The 19883-nt window shown below is 42.0% G+C and overlaps 2 pseudogenes; both read left to right on the top strand.

Annotated features, from left to right (window-relative positions):
• Window positions 1-11496: 11496 nt before the first annotated feature.
• LOC127150000 (putative cytochrome c biosynthesis ccmC-like mitochondrial protein) lies at window positions 11497-12243 on the top strand (annotated as a pseudogene).
• Window positions 12244-13998: 1755 nt separating this feature from the next.
• On the top strand, window positions 13999-14801 carry LOC127150078 (cytochrome c oxidase subunit 2-like; annotated as a pseudogene).
• The last annotated feature ends 5082 nt before the right edge of the window (window positions 14802-19883 follow it).

The following is a 19883-nucleotide window of genomic DNA, read 5'->3' as shown; positions in this document are numbered from 1 at the left end:
TCTCTCCAGTCTTCCAGGCCAGATCTTAGAGGCGGATAAAGAAGTCAATGAACAAGGCTCCGTAGGAGTTGAAAGACCTCCTGTCGTTGAAGAAGAAGAAGTTGGAATTCATTCCAATAGAGAAAAAGAGTTGATTTTCGACCGCCTGATCATCTTTCTCAGTCATTTCCTTAATAAGATAAAGAGGAGTCCTCGATTCAGAGGCAGAAGCAAGAGGATCTGGTCCTAGTTGAGGCTGAAAGGCGAGGCGCAAAGAATTTGTGGAAAGGATCGATCTTCCTTTCTTCCATCTCGAAGGAAAAGTATATGTCCGATAAGGGCCGAAGTTCGTGGGTAGATCTTTCCTTAGTTTTCCCAGATGAAATTCTCGAGAAAATCCATTATTATAAGATAAATGGAATCAAAGCAAAATTCATGCAAAGGCTCAAATCTATGGTTTTGGTCTATAAAGCTCGACTGAAAGGAGAGAGGCTTCGTAGGAGTTGAGAAAGAATGATTGAGGCGAATCAAATCCTTTGAGCCTCTTTTATCCATTAATATGTTCGGGAAGGACTAGGAATTCTCTTTCATTAAGTGAGGGCGGGCTGTATTGGCTGAGCTTCGTGCGTTAGGGTCGATTATTCCTCATCTTCAAAGATCTCGAAGGGGATCTCAAACCTTTTTTGTAAGATACGCGGATTGGTAAAACTACCATCGCCTCATCCTCTTTAGCTCGAGAGGAAGGCGTCTTTTTTATGGGGTCGACTTAGTTTGGTTCGGAAAGTCCTCTTTCAATCTCTCATGCAATAAAAAATGGAATGAGAAAAGGACCGAGCGGACCCGTTGACTCGTGGGAATTTCTTTTTCAATGAATTAGTGAAAAATTCACATTTTCTAAAGCCAGTAGGCTTTCTTCTTTTAGACGTAGGCTGGATGAAATTGAGTAATAGATGATGAAGGAGATAGAAAAATCAAAGTCAGAGGATCAAGTATTAGCTCCTCAAGAAGTACTCGAAGGAAAAAAGTATGACTAACCCTAGCCGCTCTATATCACTATTTAGAGAGTTCACGAAGGTTAGCCTTGTTGAAGATCGTCTAGGTCCCTTTCATCAGAGGATGCAGAACCTGAATATGAGATGAAGAATCAGAGTCGGATTAAGTGGGAGCTGTCTAACCGGGCTGTTTAACCGCTCCGTCGGTCTCCAGCTCGACCGCTTATCATATGCGCTCTCCCTACAATTTCTTAGAATACGAAAGAAGGGGGTAAGAAAATTCAGTCCGGAAGTAGAGCAAGTGGAACCTACCTCTCTTCTGAAATAATCTTCATTCTCTTTTTGGTCTAGCCCTCGTGCCGCTCAGTCATTCTTCAAGGTAATTCTTGGTAGGACCGGCTGTCGGATCTCCCTTAGTAGGGGTTTTAGTAGTTGTTTTTTTTTATATTTAAGGCATTTCAATGTGCTAGACCTCCTATACTAAAACAAATAAGCGCTAATATAGAAGCATTCCTTAGAAAGTAGCCTTGCTAGAGAAAAAACTCTAGAAGTTTATTTAGATACTTGGACAGGGAGAAGGGCAAGCAGAACACTGTGCTTAGAGTTTCATAGGGAAAAGGAAAAATATGGACAACTTTAGACGATTTATTCTTATAACACTCGCCCAATCTGGAAGGGGGGAAAGAAAGAACATACAACCATAAGAGATCAGTGAACGAATACAAGCACTTTTTCGATGTAACGTTATAGTAATAGCACAGGAGAAGCACCAAGACGGGGAGGAGAGACACCACCACGTAGGTGTATTGAATGAGAATACTCACAGAACGAATGCCACCAAAAGGATAAGGGAAAGCTTTCTAGAATGGCAAGGGAGACAGTGCAACATCTCCTTTCACAAGGCGTGGAATTCCATCTGTACCTATGTTACTAAGGAAGACAAGGAACCCTATGTTTGGGGAAACTTCTCAAGAGAGCAGATACTACAGCAGGCAAGAGCCAGACAGAGCCACAAGAAAAAGCAGAAAGAAGGAGAAGAAAAAAAGGAGGAAAGGACCAATAGAATTTTTTAGAGGTACTGATGTTTCGACAAGGTACTGATGTTTCGACGCAGTTTTTGCGCAAGATCGGTCCCAAATCTGTTGGTTTTGAGCACTTTGATAGAATAAAATCTTCCAAAAAAGCTCCCAAGATACCGATTCTCCGACATTGGTTCTACCTGGGTTAGAAGTGGAGCAAAGTAGCAAGGAGTGGAACGTCTAAACTGAGTTGGCGAGATACCATAATAAGCGGAAGACTTCCTTAGGTACGAAATAAATCACTTAAAAGAAAGGGTAAGGGCAAAGACGCTGCTTGAGCTACTACGGGATCATCGGAATCAATCTTAGAAGAGTAGGGTCCAAAGAAAGCTGCTAACCGGGAAGGAGTTGAACTGCTATACCAATAGGTCCCACGGAGTGATTTGAATAGGGCTATTGATAAAGAACTCAATTTGTACTATTGAAATTAATCCCAATTCATCTTCATCGGCAAGAAAGCAGCAAGCAGGAAGTACTCAAAACAGACGGAGAGGAAGCCAAAGAGGGTAGAATATGACTCGAAGAGGGAGTTTCTCTCTTATTATAGAATCAGAGTGATCATCACTATGTTCAAGGGAACTCTCAGACTTCCACTTCGCATGAGTAACTTAAAGCGATATCGGATAGGAGCCTCCTTGGTTCCATAATCAAAGGAATCCCTCGTCCCAGTCGTCCCTCTTTCGGCTGAAAGGTAATTATCTATTGCTGAAGCTAGACCTTTAAAGGGGCAGGTAGCATAGGATAAAATAGGATCAAAGAAGTGGCAGTTTAGGAAGCTAAGCTAGAGAAAGAGTTGGAGAGGAGTATTCATTCCCAGTTTAAGCAGCAGAGTTGGCTCAGGAGTCAAAAGTCAGACTTCCTCTTTCATTCTCAGGACAGGCTCGAAGCAGCCAAGAGGGAGAGTGGCGAAGCGAGCAACTCAATAATCACAATTCACTCTATATTCATAGAAGAAAGAAGAATGAGAACTCAATTCTTTGATGGGGCGCAATAATAGGAAGATCTGGAGTCATACTTCAGAGGAAGCTTTCCCAACCCAACTAGGGAAGAACTAAAAAAGGGAATTCTCGAAGAAGCAAGAGAAAAAGAGACCAAGACCAGAAAGGATAGGATGAGAGGCGGAGAAGGAGTTGACTCGCTCGACCAAAGTCAGCAATAGCTCGCCCAAAGGAAAAGAGGAAGTTGGAAAGAACGATGAAGGAAGAAAGGCTTGATAATGCAATAAATAAGAAGACGATAAAGGTTCGATGAAATATGAGAAAAGGAAGAAGAAGAAAAGAATGAGACACAAGACGAACCTACGAGAAGGTTTTGATGATTTCTAAGACTATTACAATCAATGATTGAGGCTCAAAAGGAGGGAGGCAAGGAATGAATGTGTTAAGCAAATGATCTTTTATCCTTTTTTCCTTTCAAACTTGGTAATTTCTCGACTTTTTTCTTGATATTCTAAATGTTAGACAAAAGAAGACGGAGGTTCACCTTGCTTTTCTGATGATAAAAGCTCTTTTTTTTCTTGTCAGTGGAGAGAGTCCTTCGCTCGTCTAGTGACTTTCTTTTTCGATCATTCTTTTCTTTGGTTTTCATGATTTGCATTTGAGGTTCATGAGAATATGAAGTCAGTGATCCACTACGCCTTTCAACAAGCACTTGATCCTATCCTACCCGTAGCGGCGACTTCTCCCCTCTCATCATTTTGAGTCTCCCTTGTTCATTGAGGCGGCCTCTCATAAGGAGGTTCTCCCTTTCTCCTTCTTTTCCGCCCACGTAGCGGTAAGGAGGCGCCAGGAGTCATCTCGGCGCTATCAGATCTTCATTCTTTCTTCGGCTTGGTGAAACACCTACTACGAATGAGCTTTGGTCAGGGCAATATTCTTTGTGCCTGACTTTCTCATTTTCTCAACTCGGCGCTTGTACCATCCCATCGGTCAAAGACATGAGAATGAAGGATACTCACCGGGCAAGCATAGGCACGGGATGCTAGCTTCAGCTTGCTTTTCTTTTGCACTTGAAAAATATACTTGAGCACTTTCGCCATTCTCTTCTTAGCTTTCTTGACTACTTATTCGTTTGATTCAGAATCAAATAGAGAATGAGCAGTTTCACGGGAGAAGTTGTAAAGGAGAGTCGACTAAGAAGGGGAGACTAAGAAGGAGAACGAGAGAGATCGGAATGAGGTCTCTCCACCATCAACGGATTTGACTCATTTAGACATGGGAAAAAAAGACTTTTTGACATCGTTCCCAGGTAAATTAATGAAAAGTAGGGAAGTTGGGCGCCCCAAAGATGAGCTCCAAGCTCTTTTGACACCTAGGCTTTCTCACGGAGTGGGCATTGACTAGGAATGGGGGTATTCTTTTTTTAGTAATATGCCCCACTAGTTCCAGAAGCCCACATAGGGGGATCCCTAGTCCCAGTTCTTCTTCTTTCATGGGTTGTGGCTGCTGAATGCGTAAATGCTGACAACTTTCTGATTCCCCTTCTGGATCTTCCAAGATGATAAGCGGGGGAAAGAGTGAAATTCGGCTAGATTCCGCTAATAAAGGTTACAGAGTCAGCAACCAAATCTCCGCGGTTGGTCAAATTTCGATCGATCCGAGGAGATGTCCTGTCTATCCCAAGCTTCTTTCTACTGATCTTTCGTATCCTTCAAGATCAAAATACTCAGACGAGAGGAGACTTCTATCATCTCAAACTCGGAAGCACGCGTATAGACTAAGCCGACAGAGATCCCTTTCGGTCAAGGAGGCAGACTCGACTTAGCTTGGGCTTAGGCGGAATCAAGGGATTTCTTTCCAAGGAGAGGCTCGTGAATATGATAGATTAAAGAGGATTGAGGCTCGACTGAAAGGCAAGGAGTTGAGAGGAGTTTTTGGACTATTTAGTCCTTCGGACGTCCTCTAGACTTATTTACATCCATATTAACCTGAGCTCATTTTCTTTTCTTTATGTAACTCCTACGGAGCCTTTAGACGATTTTGACCCCACTACGCGGTTGGGGTTTCAGATCTATATACTTTCTCGATCGACGAGGGCTTTTTATTGAAAGAACTCTGATCCATCAATCAAGCCCTATTATCTGACACCTAGGGAGGGTGGCCGTTCTTGGGTGGTGAGTTGCAATGAAAGAGTTGAGAAGTTGTGGATGTACATAGAAGGGTGAGCCTCTCTCGGCTCAAGCCGAAACACTTTCTCTGTGCCTACATACCGAATCAGAAAAGTGAATCAATCGGCTATCTTCTTCTTGGCGTGATCGTGCTTTAGACCTATGGGACTAAGAACCACGGGGGCTTGTACTCACTCCTTTTATGACCAAGATCCGGAGCTATTCATAGAGCCCGGGTGCTCCCGCCTAGGGAAGCTTATCTGTCCTCTAAAGAGCCTTAGCCATACCTTGTAACTATAAGACGAGGGACCGAAGGTCTCTTTCCAAAAAGGCTTGGGGCGTCCTCTCTCTAACTGAGAAACTTCCAAGTCAACCTTCTTTGCTTAACTTAAGCCTTTATCTTCTCTGGGCGCATGCTCTCCCATTGATTCGGAATTCCCTTGTACCACGGAAGGTCTCTCGCTTTCTTCTAGCTTTGGGGATTTTTTCATGCTACTTTAGGATGAAAAAAGGCTTCAAGCTCAAGTGCAAGCTGAGTAAACTTGTTCAGCTTTACTCTCAGTTTAATGGAAGGGAGGGAAGAATGAAAGGCCAGAGAGTCTTCTTCGAATTCCTTTCCCCACCACTAGAGGATCTGGCAACTCAAACAAGAAAAGAAGACCATCGATGTTATGATATCCAACATCAAGGTCGAATCCCAGGGCTAAGAATTACCGAGGACCACACTTCTACCCACTACGCGGTTCCTCGTCTTAAGGTAAAAATAGAAGAGCGAGAGTTTTGAAAAAACGGTCTCTTCCCTTTGGCTTTTTGGAACGTGGGAAAGACTTCGGCTACCTTATCGCAAGGGTTTCGACGAAAAAAAGCATCTCCACTAAATGATGGGTTTATATGCCATGCCCGAAGATCTAAGAAGGTTGAATCGGGAATAAGTGGGTGATTTCTTGAAGGACCTAATTAGGCCAAGTAAGAGTCCATGGTCCAGCGCAGCAAAATACGTCAATAACAGAACAAGAAAGGGGAATGCCAAGGTTAGTGAGAAAGTCAAAAACTATGTCTGTGGCCCTTAATTAAACTACCACGGGCCGGTATCCCGTACCTAATCGACAAAGACTTTTTCATTCGTAAGCACTGAGCGAGCCGCCTTGTCTACGAAGTTGAGCTCCTGATCCTGGTTGCCTTCTTTTCTTTCCTGCTTGCTTATGGCAGGCCCTTACCGAGGGGTGGTATCCGCGTAAGAGGGCTTCTTCTTTCTTAGCTTTCGCTGCTTTGTCTTCTGAGGAGTCCCAGGATCAGAAAGGGCATGATGAAGAAGGATAGTGAATTCGGTGTGGAATCGAAGGAGAAGGGAAATGGATATATATAGCCCTCCTCCTATTAGATAGGAAAAACTAGCTGCTTCCATGGGCTTAGTACACCAACTAGATGGGATTGCCACTAGAATAGAACTAGAAGGAGGAAGCCTAGGACTAAGACCCAAATAGCTCCTTCGACTGAAGGGAATGCTTTCAACCGCTTCTCGCTTCAACCGCATTCGCTTAAGAACAGGAAACTCACTATGAAATTCTCCTCGTTAGGGAAGCAAGAGGGAGAGGTTATAACTAATACACTCGATATAAGAGAGGATAGTTGGGGTTCGGGAATGACTAAAGCGAAGGATAGATCTCAGTGCAATAGACTTTCTTGTCACTACTCTCCCACCCTTCAAAGAGTGATATAGGGAGGGATTGACAGCCCTTACCTTAGACTTGGATGAATCTCAATCCGAATGAGTGAGAGATGCCTATAAGAGGGCGTCTTAGCTAGATCCATCATGCATGAATCATGAATGAGAGTTCCCATTAGAAAGGACAGGAGCAAAGCAGCGAGACCGGAAAGGTTATTCAATAAAGAGATCAAAAAGTATAGATACAAAGCGAGAAAGAGGCAGAAAGAAAAGAAGAGAGGATTAGCGTTCTTATCTAATTATATCTTGTTCATATCATCAGAAAGGAGAGAGCAATTCAACTCCTTCTCAACTCCTTATTTAGTAGCTCAACTTGAACTCCTTAACATCGGCAAAATAAGGAATGAGCTTTCAAATTCTTCTCAACTCCTACGGAGCCTCTATTTTGAGTCGAGTTATTTCTTAAAATAAAGGGCTCCTTCTTTTATGATAATTCAGTCCTTTCGCTTTCTTTATTCATCTTTGACCCTCTCCTCTCCTTATCAGTCGAGTTTCTTCGAACCTCTATTTATCATTTGGAGTCGAGTTATTTCTAAAAATCAAGGGCTCCTTCACAGTCGTTTCGCTTCGCGCCAGAGGACAGGTGAATATGGATTTCTGACTCCTTCTATGCATCTGGACCCCTTATAATTGCCTAGGAATTTGAGAACAAATAAAAATAGGAGCGCAATCAAAGAATATTGAGAAGAAGAAGAGAGGCTTCGTAAGGAGTTGACAAAGAATTTTGAGAAGCGACCGATCGATGCCCTTGAGTACACCTATGTATTGAGGCAAGCTTCTACACTGGAATATCTGTCTCTTCTTTAGTCGGCAGAGGTCAAAGACAGCTCAAGCAATCACAGTAGGAGGAAGGTAGAATATCTGAACTCTGATTCCAGAAGAACCTACCCATGGGGCGGTAGCATAATCCGCTTAGGAAGCTGCTATCAAGAGTTGGATCGGAACCAAGATAATCCTCCCTTTAGTTCATCATCTCTTAAAGGCTGATAACCTAGTTCCCCTACTCTGACATCAGAGGTATTTCATGAATGAGAGCTCTCACTCTGAGGGGGAAGGTATTTCATTCTTTCATCTCAGATTTTGCTTACTTTACTTATGAATGATAAGGCTATGACCAGAGGCTTGCTTCTTTCTCTTCATCCTGGATCCGGGACAAGGACTGTTCCGTGATTCCACTAAAGATAAGGATAGAAGGAGCTCGTCAAGAGAGAGATTTAACCACAAAACTTCCACCATAGGGGCCAAAGCCTTATTCATTGTCTATTCACCCTGGGCAAAGATGTCAAATCGTGGCTCATTACGTAACTCTTCCCCATAGGTGCCAGTTAGAAAATAGGTCTTTTTCCACGCACAATTGTCTGGAAGAAAAAGAAGGAGAGGTTCAAAGAATTGGAGAAAGTGAGTTAGTGAGTTTACGAAGGAGAGGATGTGAGGCTCAATTCTGGGTTAGAGGAGTTAGGCACGACCAGGGAGAGAAAGGCTCGTACAGGGGGGCATCCGCGAAAAGGGCTGTAGCTGTCTGAGTTCTTGGTCTTTCTCTTTCTTCAGTCGTTATTTCTTTGATTCTCGCTGTAGTGGTCAACTCCTTACAGAGCCTAGCTTTTCTTATTTATTGAAAAGGAATTACTAAGAAGAAAGGAAGGAGAAAACCCTTTCTTATGCCGGTGGAGTAAAGAGGTCCTTTCTATGTGGAACCGAAGGTTCAAAGAATATTGATGAAGCGAAGCGACTGAAAAGGAGTGGGACCGGGAACATGATAGGCTTGAATATAAGATCAATAGTATTCGGATCTAAGATTAGAGAAATCTCAAATTAGTCCAAGGAATGAAAGGTAAAGGAAGAAACTGAAGGATGACTTTTTAGTGGAATTCTCCGACCGCCCCATGGGAATATAGCCGGATGAAAGTAGCTATGGAGTCTTGTCTTCTCTTGCTTCTTTTTTTTGGATGAATTTTCATCTTTTTTTGCTTAAGACATTCATTCTTCGATTCCTTCCATAAACAAGTCCCATAAGAATTCAATGGAATAGAGAGGTGAAATGGGTAGGGCATTTCATTCCTTATTCATTCTCAGGATATGACCCGAGAGGCTTGCTTCTTTCTTTTCTTCCTTTTATTGCCCGTAAGACCAATCATCAGAAGGAGTCTAAGGCTCCTTAGGAGTTGTGGCTCGCCCGGATTGAGTGGGGTGCCCAGGAACCTTCTCACTCTCTCTCTTTCATTATCTCTTGATAATCTAATAGGATATATTCAGTGAAGCAAAAAAGTAGATAATAACGGGAATTCCACTACTAAGCCCGCGTAGTGGGTTTCTTTCCTGAACTCTTTTGGCAAGAAGCTTTCCCAATAATAGGGATCCAGTCTCTGGTTCATCAGAGTCCGCGCGAACTCATTTAGTTTAGTAGAGGCTGAAGACTCATATCCATCCGTCTCAACGAAGGAAGGGCAGTTTCAGTGAGGAATAGGCTTGGGATAGTTTATACCATACCAACCGGTCAAAATCAGTCTCTCTAGGGCCACAAAAAAGCCTAGGGTTAGAGAGTCTAGGTTTCCGAGGGTGCAAGGGAAAGAAAGAAACTCTACCTACCTGTTGCAGCGAAGACCGTATCTCTTCTTCTACTTTGATTGTGTATTTATTCAATATGAATTCATACTTGAGAAAAGCGGGTGCCTCCAAAGTAGTATCCAAGTTCTAATAAAAGAAAGAAGAAGAAAGATCCGGGAAAGCAAATTCAGTTGAAAGAGCAGATTCAGTCGCTACGCTTAAGAGCTATCAGATCGATTAAGCTATCAAATCTCTTTTTAAAGAAAGAGAAAATCTCTAAAGGAAAGAGATTAATACAAGAGATCAAAGATATAGAGATTATCATATATAAACAAGAAAAGAGATAGATTTAGATTTTCTCGTAAGAAAGAGAGATCAAATCGATTAAGAAAGATAAACAAGAGAAGAGATCCAGATGTGGGATGAAATCGAGAAAGAAAAGAGATGAAGAGGGATGAAAGAAAGAAATTGATAAAGAAAAGAGATAGATTTTCTCGTAAGAAAGAGAGAGAAAATCGATTAAGATAATTCTCTTAAGAAAGAAAGAGAAAAGAGATAGATTTTCGTAAGAAAGATAGATCAAATCGATTAAGACAGATCGATTAAGAGAAGAACAAATCGATTAAGACAGATCGATTAAGAGAGAGAACAAATTGATTAAGACAGATCGATTAAGAAAAGAGATCCAGATGTGGGATTCCTCAAATTGATCAAGACAATCGATTAAGATAATTCTCTTAAGAAAGAAAGATCAAATCGATAAAGGAAAGAGGTTAATCCACTAACAAGAAAAAAAAGAGCTTTTATCATACGAAAAGCAAGGCTCCGTTAGGAGTTGGGAAGTAGTACGCCCGGTTCACTAGGTTCTACCAGGCCCAATCATACAAAAAATCTGATTTTGAAATAAAATATCGCATGAATGAAGAAGAAAAAGACAGAGGGGAGTTGGACAAGACAATATTTTTAAATTTCGATGTTAAAGTTAAAGTAGAGGATTCTATCCATTTTTCCAACAATTATCGTTTCTTTTTTGGGACCTGAAGGCAAAGATTTCATCATGGGTATAGGGGGTGGGGGATTCTCGGACTGAGCTTTTTTTGTCTTGTTCTCTTTATTCGGATCTTTCATCTTTATGAAAAAGATTTGAAAAAAAGATCTTTTTCCCTTTTTCTTTGTCTTTATTTCCTAATTCTTTCTTTCATCTCGCTCTTCCTCTACCTGCTACGTCTCCATTTTTCTACTCTTTTTTATAGTTATAGTCTTTTGTGTGGGGGCTTTCTTATCACTTATTTTGATAATCCTTCTTCTTCGGAGGATTCCTTCGCCCTCCAAGTCCTCTCGAAACCTTGGCCCGTGACTCCAAATACGGCAGAGGAAACCTCCCTTCAGAATCGAATCTGAAGATTGGAAGAGGACAATTCCATTTTCCTCTTGGGAAAAGCCCTAGGGCTTTTATGGACTGACTTCATCCAGAGTCAGCTTTATTTGTATCCCACTCAAGAGGAATACGATCACTATCTAGAGTTCTTGAAAAGATATCTCGAAATTAGGGAGCTAAAAAAATCCTCTTATTCGTTGTTCTCTTTCTTTCTGAATTTTTACCCACACCTAAGTGAAGGGGCCCGAGGGAGTGTTTTCTCGATTTCTTGGAGTAGTGGGACCATGAAATGTCCAGAATCCCCGGGTTGACGATAGAAGAAAGACAGAGAGAAGAAATAGAATTCCTGCAAGAAGTTTTCAAGGATCTCCGAAAACATGGAGAAAAATCCTATTACATCTTTAAGATTATTCAAAGCTAAAGCCCTATAATGGAAGAAATGCTTCAAGGGCTTTCTTTAGCTTTTCAGAATCTATGGAATTGTCAGACTCTGCTCTGCTTCATTCTTTGCGGGGTTTCGGACATGGGCTTTTTCTTCACTTCAAACTTTTCTTTTTTGGTATGTCGCTCCCTACCCTGGAAAGAAGAAGGCACGAGCTCCGCGAAAACAAACAAAAGCGGGGGAATTCTCATTTCTTGTCTATTGAATATAGATGTCTTTCTTGTTCCACTAGCTAAGACCAAATTCGAAGATGTCTCTTTCCTTATTACAACCTTCATTTTTTATGTCAAAGACCAGAAGCTATGCGCAAATTATCATTGGATCTCGGTTGTTCTTAACAGCGATGGCTATTCATTTAAGTCTTCGAGTAGCACCACTAGATCTTTAACAAGGTGGAAATTCACCTATTCTGTATGTACATGTTCCTGCGGCTCGGATGAGTATTCTTGTTTATATTGCTATGGCTATCAACACTTTCTCCTTCCTATTAACAAAACATCCCCTTTTTCTTTGCTCTTTCGGAACCGGTACATAAATGGGTGCTTTTTTTACCTTGTTGACTTTAGTGACTAGAGGGTTTCAGGGAAGACCTATGTGGGGCACCTTTTGGGTGTGGGATGCTCATTTAACCTCTGTATTCATCTCGTTCCTTATTTACCTGGGTGCACTGCGTTTTCAAAAGCTTCCAATCGAACTGGCTTCTATTTCAATCCGTCTTGGACTGATCGATATACCAATAATCAAGTTTTCAGTCAACTGGTGGAATACATCACATCAACCTAGGAGCATTAGCGGATCTGGTACATCAATACATGTTCCTATGCCCATTCCAATCTTGTCGAACTTTGCTAACTTCCCCTTAGCAACCCATATCTTCTTCGTTTTGGAAACACGTCTTCCTATTCCATTTTTTCCCGAATCTCTTTTCATGGAAGAAATCTCAACTTTTTATGCTAAAATGACATCAGCAGGCTCAAAGAATCCCACGGAGCGGTAAAGCCACCGCTTCCACTCCTCGTACCTAATAGTTCAAATCGTTCTGCTAGGGCACGCGTCCTACTCTCAGTTACCTCCTAAGTCAAGACCCTATTAGGAAAAAACCACCCTTGGCATCTGCGAACCCTCTCGTTCGATAACCTCATCTGCGCTAGTTATTTTTATCCTCTCCTTTGCTGTTGATTCCCCTGTGCTGCTTACTAACTAATTACTAAGCAAGAATCTCTGACCTTGCTTCCTAGATTGCTTTCTCTTTAGTAGTCTTTATGTGCCGATTGATGATGATAATGGCAGCACAAGATCTTTTACACAGCCTCAGACTTATCTCTTTCACCTGGATGTCCCCTTTCTTTTGTAGAGGCTATTCCTTCGAGATCCACTATTGGGATCTCAAACAGAAAGAACGAAGAAACTCTCTTTCCTTATTCACACCAGTCCCTTAATGAACAAACTGCTGACGCTTCCTCTTTCCCTTCAGCCTTAGGCCTTACTCTGATTCATTCTTCTCGGCCGGATGAGCTACTTTGTGCCTATCGCTTCTTCGCCCCTCTCTCTCTCTCTCCTTCTACAAGATAATACAACACAAGAATGAGAGAGCTACGTGGGAGAATGAAGATCGAATTCAACTCTAATTCTGCTGACTCGTAAACACACTCAATTATGCCTAGCCTTCTCGTTCGTGATCCGACCAGTCCGGAGGTTATTCAATAACTCGACTCAAAACGAAAGGATCAAAGAATTATCTCAGAATTCGAGAGCAAAAGTCATTATATTTATCGCCCTTTATTTTTTGAAATAACTCGACTCAAAATGATAAGGCTCAAAGAATGATCGAAGCGACTAAAAGTTAAGGAATTGTCCCTTATTTATCGCCCTTTCTTTTTTGAAATAACTCAACTCAAAATGTAAGGAGAAAAGCAAAGAATTTGCGAACTCCTTATCAAAAAATGATCGAAATCCATATTCAAAAATTAGTGAATTTGAGGTTCATCTCACGCAAATTCTTTGCGCCTGATAATTGAAACATTGACCTAGAAATTGAAGGCTCGAAATGAAAGACGTTCGGAAGTCTCTCAAATTCTTTGACCGCTTCGAAGGAGTCATGAAATTCCACACTTAAATAGCTCGACTGAAAGGTGAGAAGCAGCTCGACTAAGAAGGAGTCAATGAAGAAGGGTTGCAAGGAGTTACAAAATTCTTTGCTCCTTTTTAGGAGCGCAAGTACAGAAACCGGAGGAGTTTCCATATTCGATTTGATCCACTAAGTCAAAGATGGAACAAGAAGACGAGACTGAATCAATGAACAAAGAGGGGAGAAGAGAGAAGCGACTATTCATGATCGATGTTATTGGCTCTTTCGAAGAGGAAGGGTTCGAAGAGATTATGGCAGATCATGTTCACCAAGAAATGACCCGAAATTGGATCTTGGTCTATTCCATTTGAGATTCTTCCTTTTCATCTCCATCAAAATGTAATGTAATGAGAGTGTGGATTCTCAATTGTAACCTCCAATTTCTCGAGATCCCATAGCATGCAGCAACTAGTTGTAAGAAAGAGGGGGGAGTCTCAAGAGAGATTTCAAGTGTGCAGTGAGGAGTAATAGGTAGCCATACCATACTTCACTCGGCGCAAGCAATGCCCATCCCATGCCTTCCTTGGTTGGATCAACCCAACCGGCGATTTTCGTCTTCCTTCATTGGGAGAGCAAGAACAAGTCTCTCTCTTTTTTTTTTGGGGGGGGGGGGGGAGGGGAGCAGAGCAGTCAAAGAAGAAAGCAAAGAAAATGATTGTTCTCAAATGGCTATTCCTCACAATTGCTCCTTGTGATGCAGCGGAACCATGGCAATTAGGATCTCAAGACGCAGCAACACCTATGATGCAAGGAATAATAGACTTACATCACGATACTTTTTCTTCCTCATTCTGATTTTTGTTTTCGTATCACGGATCTTGGTTCGCGCTTTATGGCATTTCCACTATTCAAAAAAGAAAATACCGCAAAGGATTGTTCATGGAACTACTATCGAGATTCTTTGGACCATTTTTCCTAGTATCATCCCGATGTTCATTGTTATACCATCCTTTGCTCTCTTATACTCAATGAACGAGGTAGTAGTAGATCCAGCCATGACTATCAAAGCTATTGGACATCAATGGTATCGGACTTATGAGTATTCTGACTATAACAGTTCCGATGAACAGTCACTCACTTTGGACAGTTATACGATTCCAGAAGATGATCTAGAATTGGGTCAATCACGTTTATTAGAAGTGGACAATAGAGTGGTTCTACCAGCCAAAACTCATCTACGTATTATTGTAACACCTGCTGATGTACCTCATAGTTGGGTTGTACCTTCCTTAGGTGTCAAATGTGATGTTGTACCTGGTCGTTTAAATCAAATCTCCATTTTGGTACAACGAGAAGGAGTTTACTATGGTCAGTGTAGTGAGATTTGTGGAACTAATCATGCCTTTACGCCTATCGTCGTAGAAGCAGTTCCTAGGAAAGATTATGGTTCTCGGGTATCCAATCAATTAATCCATGGGGAAGCTTAAGTGGAAATGAAAGAAAGAATATCTCAGTGAGGGAAAAGGAGGGAGACCACTCAATTTCAGGCTCAACTCGTTCGCTCTAACGCTTCTTTAGTAGACAAGGAGTTTCGTGCATAAGCCCCTTTAGAGAGAGAGGGGAGTCCTACACGAACTCGTAAGTCAAGTACTAGATGAGCCTTGTCTACGAAGCAGAGCGCCCTCGTCTTGCTTTTGGCAAAGCTTAACGAACTAGATAAGAGGCATTTTTTGATGGTAGGAATAAAGAAGACTATACTACTTTTTAGGCCGACCACAATACAAGTCATGAGTGATATCAAAGCCAAGCCGTATAAAGGCAAGCAACCCTTATAGCAAAAGTAAACGACCTACTTATAGCCCACCCGCCCTCTTTTTCCCCTAGGCTTTTTTCTGAACTTCTTCTGGGTCTGACAAGCTCATCAAATGGCAATTCTTCACCGCGTACTGGGACAGTGGGAATGAATTCTATTACTTTCTTTTCATTGATAGATATGTGTACCATATCGAAGAAGCAAGATGTCGATATGCTTGATGTACCAATCAAGCCATAATTAAGCTAAAGAGGACCAAAGAATTTGCGAGGCAAAGGCTCAACTGAAAGGAGAGGGAGATTCGCGGCAAAGAGAGCGATCAATGAATAAGGATAGGGAAGGCCCTAACCGAGAAAGGATCCACAGTGGGGAAAGCAGAGTCGGCGAGAAAAAATGAATAAGTCACAATCTACCTAGGAAAGATAACAAGGACATCGAGAGAGCTATCTAATTCATTCTCTCTTCACTCCGTTATGCTTTGTTCACTCTCTTCATTTAAGCGAGTCAACTTCTGTAAATCACTACTGATAGTAGATTAGTGCTACTTGTCGAACCAATCCTTTCAAAATATGTCTATCCAATTTCTTTGTGTTCAGTGTACCGCTTTCTTTTCCTGTCCCGTACCGGTCCGTGGTAGTTTCATTATCTTTGTCAACTAGATTTGAGAACAGCGCCTGAACTGAACTACTACTGGCTTAGCTGCCTAGCTACTAATAACTTGGCACCCGTCCTGCCAATATAGTAGAAAGAGTAGTTGTAGGATTCCACTCAGGGCACACTTGTTAGCTACAGTTCCCATCTGTCTTGTAAAGAACTAGAACTGCCCGAAGTTACGGGACTAGCTCCCCTGGCCAAACTCTTGCTCCTCAGATTCACAGACTGAAGGGGATGAAAGTTGCGTTAGCTACTTACTTCTATTAGAGTTAGACGAGGCCTTGACTCTCTGCCTTCCTATATCATACTTGGGAACTACTAGATCTAAGTCCGAAATATCGACCTTGGTTCAAGTCCTAGCCTGAATTGAACTCCTTACTGATATTGTTTGAGGGGTTAGGGTAGTTTACTTGCAGGCTGATAAGTCAGGTAGCGAAGCCTAAGATTAGATGACTAATTTGTTTCACTTCAGTTCCCCGCCGTCGTCCCTTATCTGAAAGCATGGAAAGGTATCCAGAAAGCACAGTCACAGCTATGAGATAGGCGCCCTCTCACCTAATACCCGCTACTAAGGATTGAAAGTAGCACAATCGGCTATAGAACTCCAGATCCACGAATAGCCGCGGGCAAGCACCTTTCACAAGCAAGTAGCTAGCTTCCCCCTTTTTGAACAGCAAGGCGCGAAAGAAGTCTTTTCAATAGCTTCTACTTAGACTTAGCAACCCAAATCAAGGTTTTGATTCCTTAGCTATCAAGCTACTCAAGCTAGTAAGCTAGTATACACGCATTTGCCCGATTGCTTTAAGAGAAGCTTGACCTCCACCTTGTCCTGTCCAAAACTATGGAACTCATCTGAAAAGTCGATTTTCTAGATCAGAACGTTCACTCTGAGAATAGGGGTATAAAAGTGAACCACCTAAAATCGATCCATGACTGCTAAACAAAAGGAGTCCTTTACCGCTAGGCAACCATCTTTACCCGCCTCAACCGATTGAGGCTCGAACATGCCAACAGCTAATACTGACTCCTTTCCCTGGGACAGCTAAAAAAAACTAATACGACTTATGAATCCCGATCCGTGGTAGTTTAATTTCTGACTACCCTTAGGACTGACGAAATTCACAGCCGATAGACAGAAGTTATGACAACCATAGCCACAAGCCTTCTTTCGTCAAGGCTTTTGAGGCTCCTCAAGCTTCCAAGCGAATAGACTTGGAGGGTATATACCGAACCTGGCCTCTTTTCCTAAGTCGAAGTGAGAAAGGTTCTATAGAGAGATCACCGAATTCACCTTCTGAATGAAGATGAAAAAGGAAAGGAAACAATTCCCCTTACGTTGAGGATAGATCGATCTGCTCTTATGCTTGCTTTCGTAGACCTACTTTCTTGCTAATTGGAGAAGCGGGATAAGTAAGACAGGGAGATGTAAGGCACCGTCCACTGATAGAGTTGCTTGAGCTCTTGGAGCTAGTATGAGCATCTTTATCTTGCTAGCGAGCCAGTCCAGGCTGAGGAATTTGGGCCCCCACTCCCGTCCCGGGGCGTTAAGGCTCATCGCTATAAGGAAGAACTTTCCAATCAAGGGTAAGTACCGCGTAGTGGGCTCGATAGAGATGGCCTGCTTTATTTTAACTTCCTACTATATAAATAAGGTATCCCTTCAGACCTATATAGTTATACCTATATCCAACCTTCTAACCACTGAAAGTTCAATCTCTTAAGAGCCACAAAGGTTTTCAGACTACTACGAAGGAGGGACAGAAGTAGCTCGACCATAGGAAGAGGGGGCAGAAGAAAAGAAAGTGAAAGTGTAGGCTTTCTCCAAACCTACTAAACCTACTGGAATAAGACGACTCCGCTACTGAATATGTAATAGAAAACCTAGGATCATGAATTCCACTCAAACTTATGGCCTCAGACTTGTTAATGGAACTGAACTTAGGCTTTCGTATTATTTTGAGTTTAACAAGTCCAACAAGAAGAAAATTCAGTCAGTTTCAGATAAGATATAAGGAAGAAAGAGGAAAGCCTAGGAATCAAAAGATCAGAATATCTTGATAGGTTAAAGAAGATTTCTTGTCTTCCTCTTAAGGTGAAGGCTGGTCCTTCCATTGCCTCTTTCTTCTAGGCTTTCCTATCTTTTGACTGTCCAAATCAAGGCGAAGATTAATTGAGTCGACCCTTGTTCATTGAGGCATGGAGAGCGGGTTTTCGGGTCTTGAGCTCAGTATCGACTTATAGTTTCTCGGTTCAAATCTCTTATTAGGGATCGATCTCTACGTTATGAGCTTTCTCCCTTTCATTCATCAGAATGAGAATCTCGGATCTTGACCGTAGGAATCGGGACGAGGCCGTCGTGGAAGCTCTTTAGTCTTGAAACTCTCAGTTGAAGGATCGCAGGATGGCTAGTTTGGAAGCGAGGCCTCTAGAATCTGTCGCATCAGCCCCAGTATCCGATCGGAAGCAAGGAGCAAAGAATTTGCGAATGAGTAGGAAAGCAAAGGCTCAAAGAATTTGAGACAAGACTGAGGAAGCTTCTTTCCTGACCTAATTGAAAGGCTAGTTGTACGAAAGGCTTATGTTAAGCGTATGCAAACTTGTCTTTATCTACCGCGAGATCTTTCTTTGAGTTCCATTCTGAGTTGCACTCCTGTCTCAAATTCTTATCAACTCCTCGCCATTCAGTCGAGCCTCTCCTTCTTAGTCGAGTTGCTTTGCACCTTTCAACTTGAATCTTGGACTCCTTTTAGTCGAGCCTTCGGACTAATTAAGCTACGTAGAACCAATTCAGATAGAGGCGCAATGAAATATGCGAGGAGTTGAGTTGATAAGGAGAAAAACAAAGGCGCAAAGAATTTGCGAGGGGAAACCTTGAAAACTCTCCAAGTTTCCATTGACATTTGCTTAACACATTCCATTCCCAATTCTCAGCGATTCACAAGAATTTCACGAAAAGATTCAAGCCTTCCTTTACGGATCATACACGAACTCTTGAGTACTGATTCAACTGAGCTTAATAGGAGTCTGGGAAAATGAGAACTCAGTAAAGGAACTGGGGAAGATTAGGCATCAGTCAGGGAGCCGATGGCATCTTTTCAGGGGAAAAAATGGAAGTCGAGGTTGTACTCTAAGACATGAAGATCGGACCCAAAAGTCAAGCTTCTGATATCGCCACTCTACAGTCGATCCTATGATACCTGCTCCCATTAGCATATCCTATCTTCAAAGGAATTCTAACCATGACTTGATCCTCTTCTCTCTCCTTCAACAGTCGATCTTAAGAGAACCTTTGGTCGAGTCGAACCTTTGGTCTCTCGATATTTCATAACCTTTCCAGTTACGTCGGTAGAGTCCACTCTCTTGGGCTACCTCTTTCTTGTTCCAGTCTCGGATGCGATAGGAAGGAAGGTATGGGATGGTAATAAATCACTTGATTTCAAGTAATTGAACTGGCGTAAATCCATTTTCTTTCTGCTTAAGAACAAGCTGATTTTTTGCTTCACACATGCATTCTTTTTCAGTTTCTCAACTACTTAGCAAGAGCCGACAACTAAGAAATATCATGGATAAATGAGATAGATTCATCCCTTTTTCTAATCGGTAGTTTAGCTTTGTCTTTGATCTCTTTGTCTTTCATGAGATAAGCTAGAGGATATTCACTCAATTTTGAATTCAACCTAATTTCTCATTATTTTAGAACTCCTTTCTCTCTGTACCGCTACATGGGATTGAAGAAGATGTACAGCCCTTGAGCCTCAGACTTGGTGGGCGTCTACCCAGTGGCTTCTTCCTTATTCCTGATCCCTCTTTCCATCCAGGCAATCTTGTTGGTATAGGAGGGGGGATTGACTCACTTTGAGCCCTCCCTAGGCTGGCCTTTCGACCTCTCAACTCCTTCCTTGTTCATTGAGGCTCCTAATAAGGGATAAGGACTTCGCTTTCTCTTTATTCAATGAGTCTTTATTTTTTATTGAGTCGAGTTATTTCATAATGCACTCCTGAACATTGGCAGAATAAGGAATTCGCTCTCAAATTCTTTGAACCGGTCTGTGGTAGCTTAATTGTTATTCCATAACATACGGATGGACCCTTAATTGAATCC

This window comes from Cucumis melo, chromosome 6, assembly GCF_025177605.1.
Source record: "Cucumis melo cultivar AY chromosome 6, USDA_Cmelo_AY_1.0, whole genome shotgun sequence".
NCBI classification, from domain to species: Eukaryota; Viridiplantae; Streptophyta; class Magnoliopsida; order Cucurbitales; family Cucurbitaceae; genus Cucumis; species Cucumis melo.
The sequence above is the reverse complement of the archived record's forward strand: the minus strand, read 5'-3'. Positions and strand labels throughout refer to the sequence as shown.